Raw genomic sequence first — 23,169 nt, 5'->3', positions numbered from 1 at the left:
TATACCTCTATTATGCTGTCCCCCAACTCCTTGTTACTGTCCTGTACCATTTCTCTGAATATTCATTTCCTGTTTTTGCCGACCCTGTGGTGGGGGAAGAGAATGCTACCACCAAGTCTTTCCACTTGAGTCATAAAAGGCGACAAAAAACGGGACAGGGGATGGGATTAGGAGTCCTCCTACCTGTAGAAGTAAAGTTGCAATAATAAATACTTTCAGGGTATCCACTTGTTTTTTTGGTTTGCAAATCTTATGTGTAAATTCTTTTAGTATTTTCTCATCTTTTTCTATAAGTGGGTGACATTGTATTTTGATCAAAAAGTTAATGCTATTCTTCTAAGTTTCATTGGAAAGCCAATATTGTTCAGATTTGCCTGACTATTCAATTCTTGATGGAGAAGTTGCCAATTTGAACATATTTTGAAAGCTCTTGAAATGTATGGACATACCACACTGGATTTATATTTTCAAGGACATTCACTTAACCCATTCACACATCTTCCAGAGTTACTAGGTTTTTTGTACAGACTTGTAGTGAATGTCCCCACTGAAGCATCTACCATTACATCTAAAAAGGGGATTTTATTACTTCTACTTTTCTCTACAATGAACCACAGGCAAGAGTTTTCTTCCATCATACTCTTAAGATTTGCAAGTTGCTCTTCAACATCTACAAAAATATCATCAACGTATCTAAAATACATGCTTCGCCTTGGATATACAGCAACAAGGACAGAATTCTCAACATGCCACGTATATGGCTGAGCAAATAAGACACCTAGGGGGTTCCCTGTAGCTACACCATTGATTTGAAAAGACACTCTGCCTGAGGGGCATCTGAAAGGTGCTTCTTTTATCCAAACTCATAGCATTTTCTCAATATACCAGAGTATGTTGGCCATACAACCCAAACTTTATCACAAGGACTCACACTATAGGCAATATGGGAAAACAAAATCCCACATCACAAAAGTACATAAAAGTAGCATTTCATGGGAGGACCTAAATGAAAACACAACAATACTGGCAAATGACAATAGTAAAAGAAAACTAAAATGTATTGATATCAGCCAGAAATAAACATGCAACAGAATGTGTGGAACCTTGGAGTTATGATGATATATATAAATATGCATATATATATATATATATATATCTATATATATATATATATATATATATATATATATATATATATATATGTATATATATATATATATATTGTATATATGTATATATTCATATATATAAATTATATATATGTGTGTGTGTGTGTTTACCTACAGTAGCTGTATTTTACGGGATGAGAGCTATGCCCGTAGTGACATGTTTTCGTATCTCCACGTCCAGTTCTTAAAATTGTGTATAGCTCTGGCATTTACTAATTCTCTGTTCAGTTTGTTCCAGACATCAATCACTGTGTGGGAAGCTATTTTTTCTTTCTTTAATTTCTTTTCATGTCCTCTTGTTTCTTTTCTATCTCACTTTGATAGGTCGTCTCTATTGAGAACTTCCATCCCTTTCATAATTCTGAAAATGGTCAACAAATCACTTTTTTCCCTTCTCTGTTTTAGTGTTATCAACTGTAATTTCTCCAATCTTTGTTCATATGTTAGATTTGACAGTGTGGATGCCATTTTCGTTGCTGCTCTTTGTGTGTGTATGCAAGGTAGAATGCAATATATTATAGCATCATATCAGTGTTTCTAACTATTTTATGTTAGGAGATGGGGTGTGTGAAGGGTATGTTTAGACACAAAAGGCTCTTGAGTATGAAATATCCACAATCATATTACATTGTTTTACATAATTTCAGAGATGTCAGTCTTATAATTATTATATATTTTTTTTTTCAGGATGAGGGTAACTATCACCATTTCTTTAGAAGAGCTATCTGTATACTCCATACGTGTCATACGATGAAGAGAATCCAGTGTGACATCTGCGGCACAGCTATATCACGAGTCATCTTAGATATTACGTGATGACCCACACTGTAGACCAGCGTTTCCAGTGTGATCTGTGTGATTCTGCTTTCTCAAAAAAGTGTGGTCTCAAATGTCACAAAAGTCACCTTGATGATCATGTGATAATCTCCAGAGGAGTGAAGTCTTTCCAGTGTGATCATTGTGATTCTGCTTTCTCACAAAAGGGCTCTCTCACACAGCATATGAGGACCCACACAGGGGAGAGAACCCTTTCAAGTGTCACCTTTGTGATTCTGTTTTCTCACAAAACAGTCATCTCAAAATTCATATGAGGACCCATACAGGAGAGAAGCCTTTCCAGTGTGCCCTGTGCAATTCTGCTTTTTCAGTAAAGGGTAATCTCAAAAGTCATATGAGGACCCACACGGGAGAGAAGCCTTTCCATTGTGACATTTGTGATTCTCATTTCTCTCAAAAGAGTACTCTCAAAAGTCATATGAGGACCCACACAGAAGAAAAACCTTTCCAGTGTGACATTTGTAATTCTGGTTTTGCAGGAAAGAGTCATCTCAAAAGACATATGAGAACCCACACAGGAGAGAAGCCTTTCCAGTGTGAGATTTGTGATTCTGCTTTCTCAGAGAAGGGTACTCTCAAAAGTCATATGAGGACCCACACAGGAGAGAAGCCTTTCCAGTGTGAGCTTTGTGATTCTGCTTTCTCACAAAGGGATTCTCTCACAAAGCATACGAGGATCCACACAGGAGAGAAGCCTTTCCAGTGTGACCTTTGTGATTCTGCCTTCTCACAAAAGAGTCATCTCACACAGCATAAAAGGACCCACACAGGAGAGAAGCCATTCCAATGTGACCTGTGCAATAAAGTTTTCTTACTAAAGTATCGACTCAAATCTCACATGATGATCCACACAGGAGAGAAGCCTTTCCAGTGTGGCATTTGTGATTCTGCTTTCTCACAAAAGGGTTATCTCAAAAAGCATATAATGACCCACACAGGAGAGAAACCTTTCCAGTGTGACTTGTGCAGTTCTGCTTTTTCACAAAGTAATCATCTCAATAATCATATGAGAACCCACACAGGAGAGAAGCCTTTCCAGTGTGGCAGTTGTGATGCTGCTTTCTCATTAAAAGGTAATCTCAAACAACATATGATGACCCACACATGACAGAAGGCTTTCCAGTGTGACATTTGTCGTTCTGCTTTCTCAGAAAAGAGTAATCTCAAAATACATATGAGGACCCACACAGGAGAGAAGGCATTCCATTGTGGCCTGTGCGATAAAGTTTTATTAGAAAAGTATCTCCTTGAATATCAATTGATGATCCACACAGGAGAGAAGCCTTTTCAGTGTGATCTTTGTGATTCTGCTTTCTCAAGAAAGGATTATCTCACACAGCATATGAGGATCCACTCAGGAGAAAAGCCTTTCCAGTGTGAACCTTTGTGATTCTACTTTCTCACAAAATGGCTATCTCACATAGCATATGAGGACCTACACAGAAGAGAAGCCTTTCCAGTGTTACCTATGTGATTCTGCTTTCACAGAGAAGAGTTCTCTCATAAAGTAGATGAGAGAAACTTTTCCAGTGTGACCTTTGTAATTCTGTTTTCTCAAGAAAGGATTCTCTCACACATATAAGGACCCACACAGAAGAGAGGCCATTCCAGTGTGGCCTGTACAATAAAGTTTTCTTACAAAGGTATCAACTCATGGCTCACATGATGATCCACACAATAAACCTTTCCAATGTGGCCTTCTTGATTCTGCTTTCTCAAGAAAGGGTTCTCTAGCAAAGCATACGAGGATCCATTTAAGAGAAAAGGCCTTCCCGTGTGACCTGTGCAATAAGGCTTTCTTACATAGCATATAGATCCACCTAGGAGAGAAGCCTTTTCACTGTGACCTTTGTGCTTTCTCAAGAAATTATTTTCTCACAGAGCATATCAGGACCCACACTAGAGAGGAACCTTTCCAGTGTAACCTGTGCTATTCTGTCTTCTCACAAAAGAGGGCTCTCAGTCATCACATGGTGACCTATACTGGAGAGAAGACATTCCAGTATGACCTGTGCAATAGAAAATGTTCCCTCTAAGCTCTGCACATGTGTGCATTTGCCTATGTTTTACAACTAGCGTTCAAAGGGAAAAATGTGTACACACAAAGTATTCAAAAATGAAATTGAAATGTAATTAGAAAAATCAGGTAAGTTCATGATAATGAATTCAAAACAAAAGATACGATTTTGAGAATCTATTAATGACTGCTTCACATTTTGAGACCATTTGTATGGTGTTCAGCAGTTACTCATTACCAGTACTTGTTCATTCGAATGAGATCAATCAAGAAGCATGTTTAACTTTTGCCCCCTCAAGTAGCCCTGATGGTCTGGTAACTTTTTTTTTTTTTTTGTATCAAATTTTATTATGTCAAATTCAAAGGATATGAAATACAAACGAAGTGCTAGTGAATGGATAGATGGATGAAATGTTGAAAACTGCTACATCCATTGACATGACAAATTCCCTGATGATGAGGTACAAGAATGATCAATGATATCTATTTCAAATTGTTCTCATTTGGTAGTGAACATGCTTTTCTGGCAGATACTACTGAAATAACTGGCTGGTTTATTTACTTTTTTTTTTTTTTTTTAGTAGAAAATCCAAATTGATATAAAATTTTACATAAATGGTGGTATTTACTCTTCTGAATGAACTTTTCTGCTCTGTAATGTAGCAAAGTTGAGGAAAATTGGAGTAACGTAGCATCTAGTGCAGACTGTGAACAAGGTTTTAGTCCAATGAATCGTTTAAAAAAACAAACTTGGAAACTGTTCAGAACGTCATTTAGATATGCTTATGAGGTTGAAAAGCTACCAAATACATGGCAATTCAATATATGTAGATATTTTGTGTAAAGAATGGGTGACAAAAAAGACAAGAAATAAGTAGAGGCTAGAACTAAAAAAAATTGAGAATTGGTAATGGAATTAAGTCTAAATGAAGGTAATCAGTCATTAATATTTATCTTTTGTTTGTACTGCTTATCAGATAGATGTGTATTAAATATTTTGTCATTGTTTTTACACAAAAAAACTATTGAAATACAAAATCAGTGTGACATAAGAAACAATAGAATTAGAATATATGCCTAATGATTTGTTTTATTTATGGAAAGCCAAATTTGAGAGGTATTTCAAATACATAATAAGATACTAAACTAGGTGGCAATCGGAGAGTGCATGCCTCCACCAACGTTAAGGGTCATGAAATTGAAAGAGTTCATATTGCCCACATGATAGCAATGGCCATTTAGTATATAATCTATGCAGTTTGTAATCAATTTATAAATGCCAGGGTCTGAAAAAAAAAAATGCACAAACATCTGTATCTGCCTCACATCTTAATATCTTGTTTCTAGCCCTGAGACGCTCCACAAAATTTCATCAAAATCTGAGTAAAGTTGCTAACAAATCAACAAATGTTGGCAAAAACAAAACTTCATTGGTGAAGATAACAAAATACACATTAGAATGGCGTGCATTTGCTGAACTGGTCAGTGTGATTACTCATGTGGGTGCGGATATGCTCTAGAAAGAGGGTAAGTTTTGCAGACAAGCAAATATCTGCACTCAACTTTCTTTTTTTTTTTTTTTTCTTTTTTTTTGTATTATTACTAAAACAAAACACATGCCCGACGACGAAAACGTCCATGCTGATGCTTTCTCTCAAGGTATCAGTTTTAAGGAGGAAGGTGTCGTCATGCCATATTGCGAATAGAATGACATATTCCATGCCCACCACTATCATTCCTTTGCATGAGTATCGTAAAAAATAGAAAAAATTATATGCGTGTAGTTGTGTGTCTTGTGTTCAAATGTATGTTGTTGTTGTTCCCCAGACTGTTTGAGCAGTCCTGTATCCCCAAGGAATGCCACAGCCAAAACGGGGTTTTCCCACAAATCCTTTATGGAGTTTTGTGTTGTTTGCATGCGTGATTGTGTGTAATGCAGTCTTCCATGATGTGTTGAATAGTATGGGGTGAAGTATTACATCCTGGGCATCTGTCCACAATGCAGTCATCCAATCTCTTGTGGTACCTTGGAAGGGCTGGGTAGTGGCCGCATCGTAGTCTGGCCAGGTGGACTCTGTCCTTTGGTGGGAGAGGGGATTCAGAGGAATGGACATCAGGAATGCAGCAAAGTGTTGTCTTTTAGTATGTTGAATGGTGTTATGGATTTAAATTTGTACTTAGGAATCTTGTGATGCTATGCAGATGTGTGAGAATGGAGGGAGGAGATACACATTCAGGAAGTACGTTCCCAATGTCCAAGCCATGTACGTACATAAGGACTACCTCACACACCACATAAATGTGCAGTATTGACGTCATCAGTGAAGGTTGTAGAAGGAGATGAATACAGGGTGGCTTGAGATCCTAGTTTAGGCAGGGCAGTCCCGTTTTTTTCAGCACTGTGGTATCTGTGGAGAATATTATGACTTCTAGCTAATTTCCCATTCCTTTTAATACGAAATGCTGATGGTGTAAGCTTAATCTAGGTGACCGCCCCCACTGAGTTAGTTTTGGGGTACTCCCATGAATTACAACATTCACACTGGAAGCAAAAAACTACATATCTGTGATGAACAGGGACTCATCGAACACTGAAAAGTACAATAGCAGCACAAATCATCATCTATTTTTGTGAATATATAATAATTTCAATATTTCTGTTTTGTTTGGATATTCCATCAAAACATCGTATAGTAACTTACTGTGGCCCTGGGGCCACCTTTAGGTAATCCCCGTACATGGTAAATTAGAGATGGATAATACACCAGAACCAATACTCAAGACGGAGAAATCACCAGGTGGTAAATAGATTAATAATGAGAAGGATGTATTGTTAGAAGACGCAAGGATAACATTCAATAAGATAATGGAAGATGGAGGAAGAATAGTTATAATGGATGACTTTAATTGTAAAGAAGTCTGCTGGGAAGAGATGACAGTAAAGGGTGGAGACAACTCATGGGGAAATGTACTACTTGATATGATTTTTGACCATGTAATGATGCAATGGATTCAAGAGAACACTATAGGTATAGAAATGAAGAAGAACCATCGAGACTGGACCTAATAATCACATCAGAACCTGAAATAGTGGAAAAGATTGAATATAAGACACCAATAAGTAAAAGTGACCACATATTGGTTGAAATGGAACTAAATGAGGAAAAATACATAAAAAGAAATAAACAATATAGAAAAAGAAGATTGATGCATGAAAAAAACAAATTTTGATAAAATAAGAGAATTCTTTCAAAGAGAAAACTGGGAAGGAATATACAAGGAGGAAACAACAGTGGAAGAGAAATGGAATATTTTGACAAGAGTTGATAAAGAAGAAGTGGAAAAGTATGTCCCAAGACAAAAACAAGAAAAAGAATATGTAAAGTACTGGTACAACAAAAGTTGTAGGGAGTTAAAAGTGTAAGAGGCTGGTAGCTAGAGGTACGAATGCTAATAAGGTTAGGAAACACTAGGGTATTGAAATGCTGAGTCAGCGAGTCAGACTCGCGTTAGCTCGGCATCCACTGTTGAGGCGCCGTTCTGTCTGTATAAACATGGCCGACGGAGGTGACTGTTTTAATAATCGCTGATGTAATCAAAACACTCTGTGAGCGCAAGTTACTTTCGTTTGACTAATGCTGAGGTAAACGATATTGCTTGTGACATTGTAACGGCTTTCCGGATTGGAGAAAAGGTGGTAGAGGAGGAAAAATTATTGGTGCATGAATTCAAAGTCACGCCCATAAGGAGTGACGTTTATTTGAGAAGTCAGAGATTGGATTAGAAAAATTAGTGACGTCAGACGAAGGTAGCTTGGCGTACAGGAGAGGGATCTCGGGGGCAGACGAGAGAGAGAGAAATCCCGAGTGTAACCAAGACCGTGTAATTGTAGTGGAAAAAAAAAGAACTAATTATCTTGACTTAACCTCAGGACTGGTCTGAAGTACATGAGAAATACAAGGCATGGGGCCTACTGCTTAAGAAGAAATTGAAAAGTTATTGTAACTGACGTAACGAAGGCAAGGGGCCTTGTGAGTGGAATTACGAGACTACTAAAAAGTGTAACGGTCGAGGACCAACAGTGGTGGTGACAGTGGTGACAGAGGAGGTGAAAAAAGACAAAAGAAGTCAAGCTTGGACAAAATTAAAAAAAAAAGAAGACAAAATACCTGAATAATGGAAAATATATACTAGTTATAGGAATGAATATGTACAAGTGTGCAGAGAAGAAAAAAGAAAATACGAAAAAGATGTCATAGAAAAATGTAAAGACCTACCAAAATTATTTTACAGACTTGTAAATAACCAAGTGAAAAACAAACAAGATTTAGAGAAACTATGACAAGGAGTTGAATACACAGAGGAAATAGAAATGGCAGAAATTATGAAAAAGCATTTTAAATCTGTGTTTTAAAGGGAGAACATACAACCTAGTGATATCGAATGGGAGGAGAAAGTCCTCCCTATGAAAGAAATAGAAGTGACAAGGAATGAAATAATGAAACACTTGAGTAATCTTGATGTCAGAAAATCGCATGGACCAGATGAAATGGTAAACTGGATTTTGAGGGAATGCAGGAATGAACTAACAGACAAAATACACAGCCTAATAAACAGTTCCTTGAAGGAAAAGTTCCAAAAGATTGGAGAGGAGCAAATATAGTACCTATATATATAAAGGGGGAACAAAGAAGACCCTATAAACTATAGACCAGTCTCTCTAACAAGCACGATAGCAAAAATTTGTGAAAGAATTATCAAAAGTAGATGGGTAAGGCATTTAGAAAAAAAAACAACGTACTAAATCCAAGACAATTTGGATTCAGACAAGGACGATCATGCATCACAAACTTCATATGTTTCTATTCAAGGCTAATAGATATAATACAAGAAAGAGATAGATGGGCTGATTGTGTATTTCTAGACCTGAAAAAAGCTTTTGACAAGGTGCCACATAAGAAGTTGCTTAAGAAATTAAACTACAGGAAGAATACAGGGCAAACTGCTGAAATGGATGGAAGACTTTTTGCAAGAAAGAAAAATGAGAGTGGTGATAAGAGACACTCTAATTGGGATGAAGTGATAAGTGGTGTTCCACAAGGAACAGTTCTGGCCCCAATAATGTTTGCTATATATATTAATGATATGGATGAAAGAATTGAAAGTTATATGAGCTTCTTTGCGGATGATGCAAAACTGTTGAAAAAAGTGAACACTGAAGAAGATTGTGAGTCACTACAGAGTGATCTCAATAAAGTATGGGAATGTAGTAAGAAGAGGGAGATGGAGTTCAATACCAAAAAGTGTAGTATAATGGAATTTGGAAGAAGCAAAAAAGCAAAAAAAAAAAAGTAGGATCATATAAATTGGAAGAGGAAGGAATAAAGAAAGTAGAAAATGAGAAGTACCTGGGAGTCATTATTATGAATAATATGTCACCTGAGAAACATATAAAAAAGATTTTTGGAGAAACTTATAATTTAATAAGAACAATCAAAGTGGCATTTACATACCTGGATGAAGAAATGGTGAAGAAAATACTAATCACTTTGATAAGACCAAGATTGGAATATGCAGCAACGATGTGGTCGTCAGGTACAAAAAATGTATAACAAAACTTGAAAGAATAAAAAGAGCATTTACAAAATTGGCACCAACACTCAAAACTATCATATGAAGAAAGACTAGCAAAACTTGAGCTCCAGACATTAGAGCAAAGAAGAGAGAGAGGAGACTTGATAACTATAGAATCATGAAAGGCATAGAAACTATTGATAGAGAGGATCTAATAAAATGGGATGATAAATATGCAAGAGGACACGGAAAGAAAACCAAGAAAGACAGTTATAGAAGAGATCTGAAAAAGAACAGCTTTCCCCACAGAGTAACAGACATTTGGAACGAGCTAGATGAGAAAGTGATGTGTGCAAAAACAAAACATGAATTTAAAAACAGTTTAGATAAAATGAGATACATGGGCCGTGATCATGGAATCACGAGTTAAAGACAAGTTCACGCTTACTATTGTCCGGATCAGGGAAAGGCAGGAGTTCAGTCTTCTCTTGTTTATTCTGCTTAGCGAACATGAGGATTTTACACGTGTGTTCAACACCAATGCTAGGCTTACTCTCTCTATGCGAGGTATGGCGAGCGACGCCGGGACCCCCCCCCCCTGGCGTCCCCCCATGCATACCCTCGCTACATACCCCCTTGCTTATGCTTCGACTCTCCGATTCACGCATCACTTACACGCATACCAACCATCCAGGCACACTATGCAACATTCATACATGCAATTTCGCCACAATATGAAAATTGTATGTCTATGAGTGTAATAAAAGATAGGAAATAATTTAGGCCAACAACATGCAGGAAATTCATGTCCTATGAGCATAGCTCCAAAACAGACATACAGTAAACATACATATGGAATAATGTACCCAAGAGTAAATGGAGGTAAAACCGATTTTGTTTCTTAAAGTCTGAAAAAAATCCTAAATACGCCTCTTCTTGGCAGATATTTACCATTTGTCCGAAAAAATCTCGAACTGGCAATTGTTCAATCAGTTGTCGTCATGGTCCAGTGATGCCACCAATATAGATTAAGCAAAATATCTACATATTTTGTGGTTCATTTCAGGTTGTCAGACTTTATTAAATAATTATACTAAGTTGACCAATTTTTAAGACCCCAAGTCTAGTGGAAGTTTGTATTATCTAATTAAGTTATCCCTTAAAAACACATCTTCTATGATGAACCTGAAGCCACCTACTAAACTTTCTTTGAGTTACACTCTGTGTTGGTAAACAAGTTCAAAATGTAGTGATAACCAAGCTGAAGTTGTACAGTATCAGTAACAGGTTTGTATTGGCACTGATTTTACCATGAGCGTAATGCTTGTTGTGCAATAAATGATCTTTATTGGACCAAAGCATGTTACGAATACAGTGCTTGTCATATCATGGCTAATTTTTATGTTTAATGTGGGAAAATTCTTGTGGAACTAATCTTTAGAAAAAAAAAACTATCGGGTATGGCTACTACATACCTTGAATATTTTTGTTTTTGATTGATAAGTGTGTATTGACTTTCTTAAGATATCAACTTATATGTAGCTGTCTTAGGTAAAAGCCCAAACTGGCTTGGTCCATTGTCATGTGGTACCTTCCTTGGGGGAAGCCAGTGTGCCTATTTATCATGTTATTATCAAGTATATTGTGGTTTATGTACTACTATTGTTATCTTTTATTAATAAATATGTACTGACATAGAAATCTAAACTTATGAAGTGAACAAAATTGTGATAGATTGCCTACTTCACAGGTATGCAAAGGCCCAATGTTGAATGTACCTGGTACATTTCTTTTTTATGAATGTGATATAAATCATTTTTTTTTTTTTTTTTTGCAATTTTCTATTTTGAACTTATGTCCATGCACCAGCCCAAATGTCCTTGGTTGCAGAAACATCCATGGCCCAAATGTCCTAGATTTGGCACATTTTAGTTGCATTCTAATATACTGCTTTCAGGTGATGTCTTATTACAACTTATCACATTTAAGTTAAAACTTCTTCACTGAATTAAATATAAAATGTTAGGTATTTTTCTAGTTGGGCACATGTATGCAATTTAGCATTAGAAAATTAGATATTAATTTTATGAATTATAATATATAAATGTAATATGCGATTTCCTTGGCAGAAATAAATAAAACACCTTGCTACAACTAATGAACGAAGCTGCTAGGATACAGTCAAGATGCCATGTTGTTGTCTGTCCAGTCCAGTCACTGTCAGATGATAGCTTTTACATCGTGGACCAGGTGTTCTCCCACTTCAGGTGACATTAATAAGCGCTGTTACAAAGACAATAGGGCTTCCATGGACATTATGAAAGAACACGGGGTTCAGCACCTGCATGATCTTTAGAATTTGAGGTACTGAATTACTAAATGTAGGTTAGGTTATGTAGGTTAATTTAAATTAGAATAGACTAATTTATCATCCTTTCAATACTTCGACATCTATCAGAACAAATATGGCATATCATTCAACCACCGTTACTTCATTAACAAATTGGTTTTAGCAAGTTTTTATTATTGATTTCTGCCAAACAAATCGCATATCACATTGATGTATTATAATTGACAAAATCAATAATTAACTTTCTATTGCTATATCACAAAGGGGTGCACTTCTACAAATCTACCAAATGTTAGATTTATTTGTATTTCATTAATTCATTATAAGTTCATATTTACTTGATTCTTAGTCTTGATGTAGACAAAGAATTTTAGGCTTTTTAGGGAATTTTTTTATTTAATACAAGTTAGTTTTCATACAAGTCATATATATATATGTATATATATATATATATATATATATATATATATATATATATATATATATGTATATATATGATGTGTTAGAAAACTATCTATATTTCTTATTCACTAGTAAAAACTGGTCAAAGTATCACACTTGATATCATACAAACTGCTCAGGCTTTGAATCCTCTATTGATTAACACAATAGATATCAAATAAAGTACTCAAGAATGAAATTGAGTATACTTTGTTAATTTAAGATAATTTACTGTGTTTTCTTGGTTAATGATAATAAAAGAATCTTGTAATATGTTCTGAAGCAAAATGACTGACATATCAGGTGTTCAAATGGGTGTGTAGAAAAAAGAAATGTTTATTTATCCTTATGCTACAGGCTAATAGAAAATGTCATTCTTATAAGGTAGTCAGACACTTTCTCGCTTAATGTTGGCCTGGGAAGTATCAAAATATATATACATATTTGTATATTTGTGTGTGTATGTATGTATATATATATGTATATATATATATATATCTATATATATATATCTATATATATATATATATACATATATATATATATATATAATATATATATATGTATATATATATATATATATATATACATATATATATATATATATATATATATATATATGTGTGTGTGACTCTTGGCAGCAGGTTTTCTTTTAAACATGTTTTGTTAAAAACAACTGCACATTCGGCGCTACAAAGCTTCTTAAGTAGACTTTCAAGACTTCTGAACGTGGATTTCTGGTTATCACAGGACAGACGGAATAAAAGATTTCCAGTAGACAAAACCTTTATTTTGTCTACTGGAAATCTATTATTCCGTCTGTCCTGTGATAACCAGAAATCCACGTTCAGAAGACTTGAAAGTCTACTTAAGAAGCTTTGTAGCGCCAAATGCGCAGTTGTTTTTAACAAAACATATATATGTATATATATATATATATATATATATATATATATATGTATATATACATATATATATATATATATACATATATATATATCTATATATATATATACATATATGTACAGTATATGTATAACTATATGTATATATGTATATGTGTGTATATATATATTATTTATACATATATATATATATATATATATATATTTATATATACATAAATACATATAAACTATATATATATCATATATGTATATGTACAGTATGCATGGAAAGTAATGACGCCGCCCTAAATGAAACCTGTAAACTGAAGGTGAAGGTTTGTTTGCATGTGAAAATATATGAAGTAATGCAAATTATGGTACATATAGAAATTGGTTAAAATGAATATCCCTTCCAATTTATCACCTTCTGGAGATGTCCTGGAAGTGATAGTGCCAAAAAATATTCAACATGGACAGATGAACAGTGGAAAACAGTCTTCTGGAGTGACGAATCGACTCTCACAGTGACTGGCACCCCAGCAACCAAGGCCTACTGCAAGCCTGGTGATGACCCCTTGAAACCTCGCTTCACGAACAAGGTCATCAAGCACCCTGCCTCGCTTATGGTTTGGGCAGGATTTACCTATTATGGTGTTGGCAAGCTGGTTGTACTCCCTGCTAATGAAAAAGTAAATCAGTGTATCTATCTGGAGTTATTGGCTGACTATCCTCCTGACTGTTTTGAGGAGACCAAGGCCGAGGTTTTTATGCAGGATGGAGCACCTGCTCACACGGCCAAACTTGTGACAGACTGGCTAAGAGACTGTGAAGTGAGTTATATTAAAGACTGGCCAGGTAACAGTCCCAATATTAACCCGATAGAAAACCTTTGGGGTTTAATGAAAAGAAAATGACATGACATGGACACCTCATCAGTGCTACGGTTGGAATCTGCTATTCACCAGCTCTGGTTCTCCATTCCTGAAACAACCGTCCAGAACCTCCCTTGCACTATCAGTTCCAGGACGTCTCCAGAAGGTGATACAGAGGAAGGGATATTCATTTTAACCAATTTCTATATGCAAGTACCATAATTTGCATTATTTCATATATTTTCACATGCAAACTAACCTTCACCATCAGTTTACAGGTTTCATTAAGGGCAGCGTCATTACTTTCCACCCATACTATATATATATATATATATATATATATATATATATATATATATATATATATATATATATATATATATATATATAAAAACAAGAGGACATGAAAAGAAACTTAAAAAGGATAGTTGTAGAAGAGAACTAAAAAAGAATAGTTCCCGCACAGAGTGGTGGATATCTGGGATAAATTGGATGAGGAAACAGTACAAAAACTATACAAGAATTTAAGAACAAGCCTGATGCTGAAAGATACAAAGGCAGGTCACTATAAGCATAGCTCTCTTCCTGTAAAATACAATTAGGTAAATACAATTAGGTAAAATACACATATATAAGTATGTATATATATATATATACGTATATGTGAATAAGTCACAAAAACACGTGATTCACAAAATGTGCAATAAAACCATTTAGAAAATAAAATGAAAGGTGACTGAACGTTTTTGTCTGTTTAAGACATTTTCAAAGGAGAAAATGTCTTATATAAATGAAAACGTTCAGTCACCTTTCATTTTATTTTCCAAGTGGTTTTATTACACATATATGTATATATGTATATGTATATATGTATATATACATATATATATATATATATATATATATATATATATATATATATATATACGTATATACATATACATATACCAAGGCTTTTTCCCCCTTACAAGGGAGGTAGCCAAAAAGGGAGAGGCATAAAATCACTCCCACCCATTTCATCCCTAAAAACACTCCACACCCCTCCCAACCTCCCTCTTATCTGAGCACCTCCTGGATGACGGGTCATCCCTGCACCTTGCCCACTGCCCTGGGTCAGAAGCAGTGTCACAAGACAGCACATCCACAGCAAGGCTGCTTCATTAAATCGGCGACCCCCCTCCATCCCCCCTTGCATAAAAGGAGAGGACGGGGAGAAATCCCTTCGGGCTGCGTCAAGTTTTGCTCACACATACTACCTCACCCCCACCCACCCGCCCATTCCTCCTCATGCAATCACAACATCATCCATATACAACCATTCTCCATTCACCCCTGTCTTCCGTCCTCTCCTGTCCTTCCTCAACAGACATTCCCCTCTTCCCCAAGGCCCCCTTCACCCCATCTATCCACCTCATCCTAGGACGTCCCCTCATGTTCACTCCCTCCACATCTGCCATCCATACCTCCTTTACTAGTCTTTCTTCACTCATTCTTTCCATGTGTCCAAACCATCCTAATATTCTTTCATCAACCCTATCTCCCAGCTCCTTTTCCACCCCTGTTCTCCTCACCTCCTCATTTCTCACTCTATCTAGCCTAGTAACCCCCACCATACTTCTCAGACACCTCATCTCAAACACATTCAAACTCCTTCTCTCTTCTTCTCTTATGTTCCATGTTTCTGCCCCATACAGTGCTGTTGGCACAATCACTATTTCATACAGTCTCCTCTTCGCATCCATTCCCAAATTTCTATTCCTCATCACACTCTTCAATCCACCAAGGCATTTACTCGCTTCTCTCAATCTACATTCTACCTCCACCTTCACTCCACCTTTTCCTGCCACATTTGCACCCAAGTATCTAAAACTATCCACTTCCTCCAGTCGCTCTCCCTTAATGCTCACTTCCAGTCTACTGCCACTTTCACCCCTTGTACATCTCATCACCTTACTTTTACCCACATTTATCTTTAGCTTTCTTCTATTACATACTCTCCCAAACTCTGCCACCACTCACTCTCTCCATTTCCAATCATGACACAAGCTCTACTACTCTCATAAAAACTCTTAACAGCTCCCAAAAGCTTTCCTCCTATCCCGTATATCTGCATAACCTCCCACAATGCCTTTCTGTCTACCCTATCATAAGCCTTTTCCAGATCCATAAAAGCCCAAAAAACATCCTTCCCCTTTCCTTTAGCTTTCTCACATATCTGTCTTACCACAAAGATCTGATCTACACAACCTCTACCTGTCCTAAATCCACACTGTTCCTCACCAATTACTCCTTCTGTTCCTCTCCTAATCCTCTAAATCAAGATCCTCCCATAAGCCTTCCCAACTACACTTAACAAGCTAATCCCTCTGAAACTACTACATTCACACTTGTCCCCTTTACCCTTGTAAAGAGGAACTATACAGGCACTCCTCCAGTCCTCCGGTACTCTACCCTCTCTCCAGCAAACATTAAATAACCTTACCAACCAGTCCACCATCACGGTACCTCCCTTTTTCAGACATTCTGCATGGCATCCATCCAGACCAGGTGCCTTACCTGCTTTCATCATCTTAACAACTGCCTTCACCTCATCCTTCCTTATTTCTCCTCCATTCTCCTCATTCATCACTTTCATTTTCTTCGCATTTCTCACTGCAGCTATCTTTCCTTCCCTATCCTCCTTCACATTTAGCAATTCCCTAAAATATTCTGCCCATCCTCCCCTTACTGCCTTCTCTTCCATTATCATCTCTCCATCTGCACCTTTTACCTTTTCTTCCCCACTTGATTCGCCTCCTCTTCCTCTCTTAATTTCTTTCCAAAACATATTTTTATTACTTTCAAAATTATCTGTCATACTCTTACCCCATTTCACATCTGCTCTCCTCTTTGCAACCTTTACCTTTTGCTTTACTTCTCTTTTCTTTTCTTTGTACCTCTCATATGACTCCCTCGTCCTATTTTGTAACTAATCTGTGAATGCTCACTTCTTCTCTTCTACAACCTTCTTTGTTTCCTCATCCCACCATTCACTACCCTTTCTTCTATTTCCCCCTGTCCTTCTTGTTCCACACACCATCCTTGCACACTTTATGACTCCCTCCTTGAACCATCCCCATTCCTCCTCCACACCCAGCTCTACTCTATCCTTTACTCCCTCCCACTCCTCCTTCAGCTTCTTTCCGTACTCCTTCTCCTTTTCCTTTTCATTCAAAGAGTTCACTCTAAGAACCTCCCTACCTTTTGTCCCTTTCCTCTTTCTCCATCTATCCTCCACTCTCAACTTACCTTCCACCAAAAAATGATCTGATATTCCCCCACCCTCTCCCCTTAGTACATGTACATCCTTAAATCTTCCTATCATAATCCTATTTACCACTACATAATCCATTAAAGCTCTATCTACCACCCTTCCCTCCACCACCCTCTCCCATGTGTACTTATGCTTGACTTTCTTCCGAAACACTGTATTTTGCTATCATCAACTCTCTTTCTAGACACATTTCCACCATCAACTCTCCACCACGATTCTTTCCTGGAACTCCACATTTCCTAACCACTCCATCGATTGGACCATTTCCTACCCTAGCATTAAGGTCTCCCAGTGCTATTACATTGACATTTCTTCCTAAACCCTCTATGCACTCATTTAAATCCATCCAAAAGGCCTCCCTTTCTTCTCACTGCCAGGCCCATATGCACTTACAAAGACCCACATCTCCTTTCCCAGTTTCACCTTCATCCAAATTATCCTTGAGGAAACCTCCTTCCACTCCACTACCTGTTTACCTATCTCCTCACTTACTAGAATATCCACCCCTTCCCTCCCTCGCCCTCTCTTTACTCCTGATAACCTCCCACTTACACTCCCAAACTTACACTCACCCTTCCCTTTCAACTTAGTTTCACTCAAAGCCAACACATCCATCTTTCTTCTCACAAACATACTACCTATCTCTTCCCTTTTATTCTCATCTGTACCACATCCACGCACATTAAAAGACCCAAACCTTAGGGTGCTGGTCCGAGGCCTTCCAGACCCTCTTATGCCTTCATTTTTATTTTTAGGAATGTGCACTGTGGGACTACAAGGAGAAGGATGCCTAGTCCCTCTCCCCGTCCCTTTCTTCTCGCCTCTTACGATCCAAGTGGGAATACTTGGTGGCAGTATTCTTTTCCCCCACCACAGGGAATTCCCCCATCACAGAAAGAGAATACTCAGAGAAATGGTACAGGACAGCAACAAGGGGTTGGGGGACAGCATAACGGAGGGACAGTCGTAGTATAAAAGGGTCATCATTTCTCTATGAACAGAGTTTTCCTTTATCATAGACAAAATGATGTGTGGCTCTGGTCCGTAGGGGCGCCCCATATAGACCCTAAAGTATCAACTGCATGCTACTTTGCCACAATAACAAGCAGCCAATACCCCAGATATTTACTATTTGTCCAAAAAAAATCTCGAACTGGCAATTGTCCAATCAGTTGTCGTCATGGTCCAGTGATGCCACCTATATAGATTAAGCAAAATATCTACATATTTTGTGGTTCATTTCAGATTGTCAGACTTTATTAAATGATTATACTTAATTAACAAATTCTTAAGACCCCAAGTCTAGTGGAAGTTTGTATTATTTAATCAAGTTACCCCTTAAAAACACATCTTCTATGATGAACCTGAAGCCATCTACTAAACTTTCTTTGAGTTACACTCTGTGTTGGTAAACAAGTTCAAATCGTAGTAATAACCAAGCTGAAGTTGATTTACAGTATCAGTAACAGGTTTGTATTGGCACTGATTTTACCATGAGCGTAATGCATGTTGTGCAATAAATGATCTTCACTGGGCCAAAGCATGTTACGAATACAGTGCTTGTCATATCTTGGCTAATTTTTATGTTTAATGTGGGAAAATTCTTGTGGAACTATTCTTTAGAAAAGAAAAAAAAAAAACTATCGGGTATGGCTACTACATACCTTGAATATTTTTGTTTTTGATTGATAACTGTGTATTGACTTTCTTAAGATATCAACTTATATATATGTAACTGTCTTAGGTAAAAGCCCAATGACTAGCTTGGTACTACATTGTCACAATGTGGTACCTTCCTTGGGGGAAGCCAGTGTGCCTATTCATCATGTTATTATAATCAGGTATATTATGGTTTATATACTATTATTGTTATATTTTATTGATAAATATGTACCGAGATAAAAATCTAAACTTATGAATATAAAGTGAACAAAATTGTGATAGATTGCCTACTTCACAGGTATGCAAAGGCCCAATATACCTGGTACATTTCTTTTTTATGAACGTGAAATCAATAACTTATATCAATTCTGATTTTTTTTTTTTTTTTTTTTTTTTTTTTTGCAATTTTCTATTGTGAACTTATGTCCATGCACCAGCCCAAATGTCCTAGGTTGCAGAAACATTCATGGCCCAAATGTCCTAGATTCAGTACATTTTAGTTGCATTCTAATATACTGCTTTTAGGTGATGTATTATTACAACTTATCACATCTAAATTAAAACTTCTTCACCGAGTCAAATATGAAATGCTAGGTATTTTTTTTTAGTTGGGCACATGTATGCAATTTAGCATTAGAAAATTAGATATTAATTTTATGAATTATAATATATAAATGTAATATGTGATTTCCTTGGCAGAAATAAATAAAACACCTTGCTACAACTAATGAACGAAGCTGCTAGGATACAGTCCAGTCACTGTCTGTCCAGTCCAGTCACTGTCAGACAATAGCTTTTACATCATGGACTGGGTGTTCTCCCACTCCAGGTGACATTAATAAGCGCTGTTACAAAGACAATAGGGCTTCCATGGACATTATGAAAGAACACGGGGTTCTGCCGTCATCTGTTAATCGCCTGAGGTACAATAATAATTAGGCTGTCAGCATCCATGACCATGACGACGACCTGCATGATCTTAAGAATTTGAGGTACTGAATTACTAAATATAGGTTAGGTTAGGTTAGAATAGACTAATTTATCATCCTTTCAATACTTCGACATCTATCAGAACAAACATGGCATATCATTCAACCACCATTACTTCATTAGTAAATTGGTTTTAGCAACTTTTTGTTATTGATTTCTGCCAAGGAAATTGCAAATTACATTGATGTATTATAATTGACAAAATTAATAATTAATTTTCTATTGCTATATCACAAAGGTATACACTTCTTAAAAAAAAAAAGCCAATTGTTAGATTTATTTGTATTTCATTAATTCATTATAGGTTCATATTTACTTGATTCATAGTCTTGATGTAGACAAAGAATTTTAGTTTTTTTAAGGAAATTCTTGTTTATTTAATGCAAGTTAGTTTTCATACAAGTCATATATATATATATATATATATGTAATGTGTTGGAAAATTATTTATATTTCTTATTCACTGGTAAGAACTGGTCAAAATATCACACTCGATATCATATGAACTGCTCAGGCTTTGAATCCTCTATTGATTAACACAACAGGTATCAAATAAAGTACTCTAGAATGAAATGGAGTATACTTTGTTAATTTAAAATAATTTTCTGTGTTTTCTTGGTTAATGATAATAAAAAAAATCTTGTAATATGTTCTGAAGCAAAATGACTGACATATCAGGTGTTGAAATGGGTGTGTAGAAAAAAAAAATCAAAAATGTTTATTTATCCTTATACTAAAGGCTAATAGAAAATTTTTATTCTTTTAAGGTTGTCAGACACTTTCTCACTTAATGTTGGCCTGGGAAGTATCAAAATATACATATATATATATATATATATATATATATATATATATATATATATATATATATATATATATATATATATATATATATACAGGTTGACATTCAAAAATCCGGCAACCATAAATCCGGAACCTTCAGAAATCCGGGACAGATTTCGGGAGCGCATTTTGATTTTCATATTTCCCGCATTGGTGCACCACTGTTTTCTGGAGCTGCCGCTTCCACCTGCTAACAAGTAATCCTGCTCATTTTTCTCATTATTCTCCTCATTATAGCATTTATTTGTTGCATAGCCCCATTATGGAATCAACAAAAAAGAAAGGTGGCATATAACGCAAACATCATGCTTTATCGATCGCAGAGAAAGTGGAAATATAAAAAAACTTGGTAATAATGTGTCTGTGCGAACCATTTGTGAAACTTACGACATTATGTGTAAAAAGCCCATCTGCTATTTAGGTTCTTTCCTAAGAAGTACAGTATGGAGTATTTTATTTAGTTTAATTAAAGTTCTTCGGAGGATCAGTTTTATATATTTTATTAGAATTGAATTAAAATTCTGTATAACTATCTTTACTGTATTTTATTTAGTTCGTTAATAATAAAATTTCATTTGCTTTTCACTTAGTGTTTATTTTTTCCATTAAAGGACTGTACAAGTGGCAATTTTCTTTAAATATATACGGGGTACACCATACAAAATTATAAACTTCAAAAATCCGGCAGCCCTCAGGTCCCCAGGTTGCCGGATTTTTGAATGTCAACCTGTATATACATATGTATATATATATATAAATATATATATATATATATATATATATATATATATGTATATATGAATATATATATATATGTATATATATAAATATATATATATATATGTATATATATATATATATGTACATATATATATATGTATATATATATATGCGTATATATATATATGTATATGTATATATGTATATATATATGTATATATTATATATATATATATATATATATATATATACACACACACATATATATATATATATAGATAAATACATATATAAACTATATATATTATATATGTATATACAGTAAGCATGGAAAGTAATGACGCTGCCCTTAATGAAACCTGTAAACTGAACAACACAACTCTAAAAATCTTATAAAGAATTCCCCTGACAATTCTACAGGCAGTGTATATAAAATATCTTGTAGTAAATGTGACAAATATTATGTAGGTCAAACAGGAAAAGAATTAGAGGTTAGGATTAAACAGCATAAAAAAGGGCCAAGAATCTAGTGCACTTTTTAAACATGTTTGTGAATTTGACCATCCTATTGACTGGAAAAATGCTTCAAAAATATTACAATGTAAGAATTTAACAGAAAGAAATATCATAGAGTCCGAAATTATCAAATGCAATTATGACCAACTCATCAATAATAGTTTAGGATTATATAAATTAGACCCATATATTGTCAGTAATATAAATGATACATATTTTAAAAGTTAATGTAATAATGATCTGTTGCCATGACCACGCTGAGTGACCCAACCTGAGCTTTCAGGCTTCGGAGAGGAGGGTAAATGTCTCTCTTGTCCTATTTATACTCTGTATCTCCATTTTATTGTTCTCATCTTTCTGTATTCCTTGATAATGTGAATATATCACGAAAGCGCTCGGACTCCGTGTGTTTTTCCTTTTCCTAGTGGACTCTGCATATTTGTGATTCACGTGTGACTTGTGAAATTTGTGCATATATACATATATGTGTGTGTGTGTGTGTATCTACCTAGTTGTATTATACAGGAAGGGAGCTATGCTCATGGTAACCCGTCTTTGTATCTTTCAGCATCAATTTTGTTCTTAAAATCGTGAATAGTGTTTGCACACTCTGTTTTTTCATCCTAGTTGTATTTTATGGGAAGGTGAGCTATGCTCGTGGTGTCCCATCTTTTTATGAAAGAAGACTCAATAATATTTCATTCTACAATATCATTATAAGAGGTAATTACTTTGGAATTTCCCCAGTCAATATCAAGATCATAATCCCTTTGGTGGACAAATAATCTACTTTGCACTTGCCCTGTACTAATACTATATATATGTTGGTTTGTTCTTTTATTTAAACCTTTGCCTGTTTGGCCTATGTAAACAAAAGCACAAGTTTGTAATTACATGGTATGCTATAAATACAACCTTCTTTACTTCTTGGAGAATTTTTAATTAGCAGGCTCTTAATGTTATTATTGTTTTTAAATA

The 23,169-nt window shown here is 35.6% G+C and overlaps 1 protein-coding gene and 1 pseudogene across 1 annotated transcript in view; both read left to right on the top strand.

The window, feature by feature from the left end:
* The first annotated feature begins 1,278 nt into the window (after window positions 1-1,278).
* LOC143031053 (uncharacterized) lies at window positions 1,279-21,540 on the top strand (annotated as a pseudogene).
* The window catches only part of LOC143031050 (BTB/POZ domain-containing protein 6-B-like), a 554,488-nt gene continuing 550,226 nt past the window's right edge, over window positions 18,908-23,169 (top strand). The window contains exon 1 of the mRNA XM_076194425.1: window positions 18,908-18,929. The gene's annotated coding sequence lies outside the window, so the exon portion shown is untranslated. The remainder of the gene's footprint in view (window positions 18,930-23,169) is intronic.

This window comes from Oratosquilla oratoria, chromosome 12, assembly GCF_046742065.1.
Source record: "Oratosquilla oratoria isolate Oo_2021 chromosome 12, ASM4674206v1, whole genome shotgun sequence".
NCBI classification, from domain to species: domain Eukaryota; kingdom Metazoa; phylum Arthropoda; class Malacostraca; order Stomatopoda; family Squillidae; genus Oratosquilla; species Oratosquilla oratoria.
The sequence above is the reverse complement of the archived record's forward strand: the minus strand, read 5'-3'. Positions and strand labels throughout refer to the sequence as shown.